Here is a 7,566-nt window from a genome sequence, read left to right as displayed (position 1 = left end):
TGACATAACATTACAATGAAGCATTCAAAAAGAGTGTTAGATGATACAATGTCCCTCTCTAACAGACTCTTCCTCTCTATTTCTCAATTTCTCTCTCTCTCTTACGCTCACTCCCACTCTCTCTCTCTCTCTTTCTTACGCTCACTCCCACTCTCTCACTCTTTCTCTATCTCTATTTCTCTTCCTCTATTTATCTCTCTGTCACTATCTCTCACGTTCTATCCATCTATCTCTCTCATCTCTCTCCATTTCCCTCTATCTCTCTCTATCACTTCCTCTCTATCTTTCTCTCTATATTTCTCCCCTCTTCTCTCATTCTCTTTCTCCCTCTCTTTCTCTTTCTTTCTTTCTCTCTCTCCCTCTCTCTCTTCCTCTCTCTCTTTCTCTCTTTATTTCTCTCTCATTCTCTCTCTGTATATATCTAACTCGCTCTCTATTTCTCCCCAATCAATCTCTCTCTTTTATAACTCTCTCTTTCTCTCTCTCTCTCTCATATTCTCTCTTTCTCTCTATCTTTATCTCTGTCTTTCTCTCTGGTTCTTTATATATCTATAACTTTCTCCTTCTTTCTCTCTGCATCTCGCGATATATATATCTTGTCTTTCTCATTTTCTGTTTCTCTCTCACTCTCTCTCTCTCTCGCCCTCTTTCTTTTACTCTCTCATTCTCTCTTTCTCTTTGTCTCTTTCTCTCTCACTCTCTTTCTTCCGTTCTCTCCAACCTCTCCCTCTCTCTCATTGTCTCTCTTTTTCTGTTTCTCTATCTTTCTCTATTTCTCTCTTTAACTCTATCTCCCTCATTCTCACTTTCTCTCTTTCTTTCTCTCTCTTTCTCTCCTTATTTCTCTCTTTCTCTCCTCACCTTCTCCTTGTCTCTCTAAATCTTTCTTTCGATCGTTCTCTCTCTGTCTCTTCCTCTCTCTCTATCGCTATATCTCTATTTTCTTCTTTACCTCTCTCTGTCTCTATACCTAATATCTTCTCTCCCTTTCTCTTTCTCCTTCTCTCTTTCTCTCACTTTTCCGCTCCCTTTCTCTCTCTCATTCTATCTTTCTCTGTCTTTTCCTTCTCACTTCTCTTTCTCACTCTTTCTTTCTCTTCTCTCTCTCTCTCTCCCTTTCCTTTTCTCCTTCTCTCTCACTCTTCATCTCCCTTCTTCTGTCTCATTCTCTCTTTATCTTAGTCTCTTTCCCTCTCTCACTATCTTTCTTTCCTTCTCCCCCTCTCTCTCTCTCTCATTCTCTTTCTTTCTTTCCTTCTCTCTCTTTCTCTCTCACTTTTCCTCTCCCTTTTTCTCTCTCATTCTCTCTTTCTCTTTGCTCTATCTCTCGCCCTCTTTCTTTCTTTGTCTACCTCTCTCTTCTTTCTCTCTCGTTATCTCTCTCTCTCTTTGTCTCTTTCTCTATATCTCTCTCTATCCCTGTTTATCTCTCTCCCTCTCATTCTCTCTTTCTTCATTTCTTCCTCTCTCTTTCTCTCTTTATTTCTCTCTCTCTCTTTCTCTCCTTCCCTCCTTCTCTTTGTCTCTTTCCCTCCTTCTCTTTCTCTCTCTCTCTTACTTTATCTCTTTCTTTCTCTCTCTTTCTCTCTATTTCTTTCTCTTTCTCTCCTTCTCTCCTTCTCTTTGTCTCTTTCTCTCCTCTGTGTCTTTCTTACTTCCTCTCTTTCTCGCTTTCCGTCTATCTTCTTCTCTCTTTCTGTCTCTCTCTATCTCTATTTCTCTTTCTCTATCTCTTTTGCTCTTTCTCCTTCTACATCTTTCTAGCTCTTACTCTCGCTTTCTTTCTCTCTCTCTCGCTCTCTCTCTCTTGTCCTCTCTCTTTCACTCTTATTCTCCCTTTCTCTTTGTCTCTCTCTTTCTTTCTCCCCCTCTCTCTCATTCTCTCTTTGTGTGTCTCTCCCTCTCTCTCTTTCTCTCTTTATCTCTATCTCTCTCATTCTCCCTTTCTCTCTCTCATTCTATCTTTCTCTGTCTCTTTCTCTCTCACTTCTCTTTCTCACTGTTTCTTTATTCCTCTTCTCCCTCTCTCTCTCTCCCTATCTCTTTCTCCTTCTTTCTCTTCTTTTTATCTCACTCTACCTCTCACATTTTCTCTCTCATTCTCTCTTCCTCTTTGTCTCTTTTTCTCTCCCTCTCTTTCTTTCTTTCTCTGCCTCTCTCTTCTTTTTCTCTCGTTATCTCTCTCTCTTTGTCTCTTTCTCTATATCTCTCTCTTTCTCTTTATCTCTCTCCCTCACATTCTCTTTCTTCCTCTCTCTTTCCCTCTTTATTTCTCTTTTTCTCCTTCCCTCCTTCACTTTGTCTCTCTTTCTTACTTTATCTCTTTCTTTCTCTCTCTTTCTCTCTGTATTTCTTTCTCTTTCTCTCCTTCTCTTTGTCTCTCTTTCTCTCCTGTGTCTTTCTTTCTTGCCTCCTCTCTCTATCTCGCTTTCCCTCTATCTTCTTCTCTCCCTCTTCCTCTCTCTATCTATCTCTTTCTCTCTTTTGCTCTTTCTCCTTCTCCATCTTTCTGGCTCTTACTCTCGTTGTCATTCTCTCTCTCTCTCGCTCTCTCACTCTCTCTTTTCCTCTCTCGTATTCTCCCTTTCTCTTTGTCTCTTTCTCTCTCTTTCTTTCACTCCCTCTCTCTCTCATTCTCTCTCTTTGTCTGTCTCTCTCTTTCTCTCCTTATCTCTATCTCTCTCATTCTAACTCTCTTTCTCTCTCTCTTCTCTTTCTCACTCTCTTCTCCCTCTCTCTCTCTCCCTATCTCTTTCTCCTTCTTTCTCTTCTTTTTATCTCACTCTTCCTCTACCTTTTTCTCTCTTTCTCTTTGTCTCTTTCTCTCTCCCTCTCTTTCTTTCTTTCTCTACCTCTCTCGTCTCTCTCCCTCGTTATCTCTCTCTTTGTCTCTTTCTCTATATCTCTCTCTCTTTCTCTCTATCTCTCTCCCTCTCATTCTCTCTTTCTTCTCTCTTTCCCTCTTTATTTCTCTTTCTCTCCTTCTGTCTCTTTCTCTCCTTCTCTTTGTCTCTCTTTCTTACTTTATCTCTTTCTTTCTCTCTCTTTCTCTCTGTATTTCTTTCTCTTTCTCTCCTTCTCTTTATCTCTCTTACTCTCCTCTGTGTCTTTCATTCTTACCTCCTCTCTCTCTCTCTCGCTTTCCCTCTATCTTCTTCCCTCCCTGTCTCTCTCCCTCTTCCTCTCTCTATCTCTCTCTTTTGCTCTTTCTCCTTCTCCATCTTTCTGGCTCTTACTCTCGCTGTCCTTCTCTCTCTCTCTCTCTCTCTCTTCCTCTCTTTTTCACTCTCGTATTCTCCCTTTCTCTTTGTCTCTCTTTCTTTCTCTCCCTCTCTCTCTCTCTCATTCTCTCTCTTTGTCTGTCTCTTTCTGTCTTTATCTCTATCTCTCTCATTCTAACTTTCTCTCTCTCACTCTACCTTTCTGTCTCTTTCTCTCTCACTTCTCTTCCTCACTCTCTTCTCCTTCTCTCTATCTCTCTCTTCCTATCTCTTTCTCTTCTTTTTATCTCACTCTTCCTCTCCCTTTTTCTCTCTCATTCTCTCTTTCTCTTTGTCTCTTTCTCTCTCCCTCTCTTTCTTTCTCTACCTCTCTCTTCTTTCTCTCTCTTTATCTCTCTCTTTGTCGCTTTATCTATATCTCTCTCTTTCCCGCTCCCCCTCTCTCTTTCTTTATTTCTCTCTCTCTCTTTCTCTCCTTCCCTCCTTCTCTTTGTCTCACTTTCCCTCCTTCTCTTTGTCTCTCTTTCTTACTTTATCTCTTTCTCTCTCTTTCTCTCTGTATTTCTTTCTCTTTCTCTCCTTCTCTTTGTCTCTCTTTCTCTCCTCTGTGTCTTTCTTTCTTACCTCCTCTCTCTATCTCGCTTTCCCTCTATCTTCTTCTCTCCCTCTGTCTCTCTCCCTCTTCCTCTCTCTATCTCTAACTCTCTTTTTCTCTTTCTCCTTCTCCATCTTTCTGGCTCTTACTCTCGTTGTCATTCTCTCTCTCTCTTTTCCTCTCTTTTTCACTCTCGTATTCTCCCTTTCTCTTTGTCTCTTTCTCTCTCTTTCTTTCACCCCCTCTCTCTCTCTCATTCTCTCTCTTTGTCTGTCTCTCTCTTTCTCTCCTTATCTCTATCTCTCTCATTCTGTCTCTTTCTCTCTCACTTCTCTTTCTCACTCTCTTCTCCCTCTCTCTCTCTCTCCCTCTCTCTCTCTCTCCCTATCTCTTTCTCCTTCTTTCTCTTCTTTTTATCTCACTCTTCCTCTACCTTTTTCTCTCTTTCTCTCTCCCTCTCTTTCTTTCTTTCTCTACCTCTCTCTTCTTTATCCCTCGTTATCTCTCTCTTTGTCTCTTTCTCTATATCTCTCTCTTTCTCTCTATCTCTCTCCCTCTCATTCTTTCTTCTTCTCTCTTTCCCTCTTTATTTCTCTTTCTCTCCTTCCCTCCTTCTCTGTCTCTCTTTCCCTCCTTCTCTTTGTCTCTCTTTCTTACTTTATCTCTTTCTTTCTCTCTCTCTTTCTCTCTGTATTTCTTTCTCTTTCTCTCCTTCTCTTTGTCTCTCTTACTCTCCTCTGTGTCTTTCTTTCTTACCTCCTCTCTCTCGCTTTCCCTCTATCTTCTTCCCTCCCTCTGTCTCTCTCCCTCTTCCTCTCTCTATCTCTCTCTTTCTCTCTTTTGCTCTTTCTCCTTCTCCATCTTTCTGGCTCTTACTCTCGCTGTCCTTCTCTCTCTCTCTCTCTCTCTTCCTCTCTTTTTCACTCTCGTATTCTCCCTTTCTCTTTGTCTCTCTCTTTCTTTCTCTCCCTCTCTCTCTCTCATTCTCTCTCTTTATCTGTCTCTTTCTCTCTTTATCTCTATCTCTCTCATTCTAACTTTCTCTCTCTCACTCTACCTTTCTCTGTCTCTTTCTCTCTCACTTCTCTTTCTCACTCTCTTCTCCCTCTCTCTCTCTCTTCCTATCTCTTTCTCCTTCTTTCTCTTCTTTTTATCTCACTCTTCCTCTCCCTTTTTCTCTCTCATTCTCTTTCTCTTTGTCTCTTTCTCTCTCCCTCTCTTTCTTTCTCTCTCTTTATCTCTCTCTCTTTGTCGCTTTATCTATATCTCTCTTTCCCGCTCTCCCTCTCATTCTCTCTTTCTTCCTCTCTCTTTCTTTATTTCTCTCTCTTTCTCTCCTTCCCTCCTTCTCTTTGTCTCACTTTCCCTCCTTCTCTTTGTCTCTCTTTCTTACTTTATTTCTTTCTTTCTCTCTCTTTCTCTCAATTTCTTTCTCTTTCTCCCCTTCTCTCCTTCTCTTTGTCTCTCTTTCTCTGCTCTTTGTATTTCTTTCTTACTTCCTCTCTTTCTCGCTTTCCGTCTATCTTCTTTTCTCCCCCGTCTCTCTCTATTCCTCTCTCTATCTCTCTCTTGCTCTTTGTCCTTCTCCATCTTTCTAGCTCAAAAGGGACAGAGACAAGATATTTCTGAACTAAAAGCGGAAGGAGAAATAATACGGGACCCTGATTTGATTCGTGACGCGTGGCGCCAGTATTTTAAAATTTTAGGTACTGAAATGCCAGATATTCATTTTAACGAATCGTTTGCAACTGAAATTAGAAGCAAAATGAAGAATATTGTGGATTCAAATATTGATGACGGAGCAGATAGGATATGTGTGAAACCATAATACAGAAAGACATTGAAAAGGCTGTACGAGAGCTGAAGTAAAATAATTCAAGTGGACATGACGAAATATACGCAGAGCATTTAATGTTTGCCTGTCAGTCGATTAGTTCTATTTTGTGCAAAGTGTATGATAGCATAATTTCCTTGGAAACCTATCCTGACTACTTCAAAACTGTAAATGTTATACCTATCTTTAAAGGTGGGAAAAAAGACTAGATATGAATAACTGTAGAGATATCTCAATCGTTCCAGTTTTTTCAAAAGTATTTGAAAAAATATTGTTGAAAAGGCTAATTCTTTTTAGTGAAAGGATCAATTTCCCTCATCCTTTACAACAGGGATTTCGAAGCGAATGCAGTGGCATCACCGCAGCCTTTATTTTAAAAGAGGGAATAGCCCATTATTTAGAAGGTCAATCAAACGTTTATACTGCATTCCTTGATAATGCGAAGGCCTTTAATACGGTATTGCATGATAGCCTCTTTTATAAGCTATTCTATCTCGGAGTTAAAGGAAAAATGTGGAGATTGATTAAAAATTCTTTTCGAGAAGTTAAGGCCCTTGTTCTGCTCAACGGACATCATTCGAAACCATACTCAGTCAATCAAGGGGTAGGACAAGGAAGAACGCTATCAGCATGGCTATTCTTAGTCATGATAAATGACCTAATATCCTTGCTGGAATCAACGAAATCTGGAATACAAGTTGGTACCTTAAGTATCCCCTGTGTTTTACTAGCGGATGACACGTCCTTGCTATCTTCGTCATTTAATGGCATGTGTGTTTTACTTCGCAACCTCCATGACTATGCATCGAAGTGGAGACTCCGGTATAATGCTGATAAAAGCAATATTGTCATATTTTCGAAGAAAAAAATCATGCAAAAATATAAGTTCATGCTTGAAGATAAAAGGATTCCAATAGTCTCTTCTAGGACCTACGCTGGGGTTACTATCTCCACAGATCGTTCTAATATTGCTGCAGTGAAAAATGCTTGTGATAAAGGAAGATCAGTATTTTATTCTCTTGTTGGATCTGGCAATGGAAAGGTTGGAATGAATCCAATTAATAATACTAAAATATGGTCAAAAATAGTACTACCTGCAATGACATATGGATGCGAATTATGGTCGAACTTGAGCCAGTCACAGGTATATGATCTAGAAGTATGTCAAAGAAAAGCAGCAAGAAAAAGTATAGGGCGTAATCAGCGATCTTCTACAGAAACAACAACTGGCAGTCTTGGACTGTGGTCAGTTGAGGGATATGTAGATAAAATCAGATTAGATTTCTTCAATGAAATCTGCAGAGCTAATGGTTCACTAGAATGGAAAAGTTTATTCAACAGAAGAATTCATGACTTCCTGACGCACGAGAGCGAGAGCGTAGGTTTTGTCAAAGATATATATCGTGTTCTTTTGAAATACCAGCTTTGCGATTTTTTCCACCTATACGTGTACACCCTATATTCTGTCCCGAAACAGGTCTGGTGGAGGAATATGGAAACGTCAGTTCACGGCTGCGAAGAATCATTGTGGAGATCTAAACTTGAAATGAGACCTGAACTTTTACATTATGCAAGTGTCCATACTAGTCTTCAGCCACCTGCTGTCTGTCTGGCAGCTTGGTAAATGTTTTCCTAATAAAACCTGGACTTTCATTTACATTGCCTATTTAACTATGTGTTCAATTTCAACAGAGAATGAATATAACTGTAAACTCTGCAAGAGATTGACTACAGATAGAGCCAAGCATATGTTACTATACTGCCAAGCCCTAAACGGCGAACGTAATAATATGTTTGAAAAAATGATAGATACAATAGACATTCTAGACTCGCACTGGTTTTTATGTCAGGACAATGACTCATTACTTCATATCCTTTTGGGCAAGAGAGTGGACATCTTTGATTCTATGGATGAT

At 39.9% G+C, this 7,566-nt stretch overlaps 1 pseudogene; it reads right to left on the bottom strand.

Annotated features, from left to right (window-relative positions):
* Nucleotides 1-447: 447 nt before the first annotated feature.
* Nucleotides 448-2,686, bottom strand: LOC149790462 (uncharacterized; annotated as a pseudogene).
* Nucleotides 2,687-7,566: the final 4,880 nt, after the last annotated feature.

This window comes from Sinohyriopsis cumingii, chromosome 10, assembly GCF_028554795.1.
Source record: "Sinohyriopsis cumingii isolate HCF-2022 chromosome 10, ASM2855479v2, whole genome shotgun sequence".
Classification (NCBI taxonomy): Eukaryota; Metazoa; Mollusca; class Bivalvia; order Unionida; family Unionidae; genus Sinohyriopsis; species Sinohyriopsis cumingii.
Note: the sequence above shows the minus strand (reverse complement) of the source record. Positions and strands in the feature narration are given on the sequence as shown.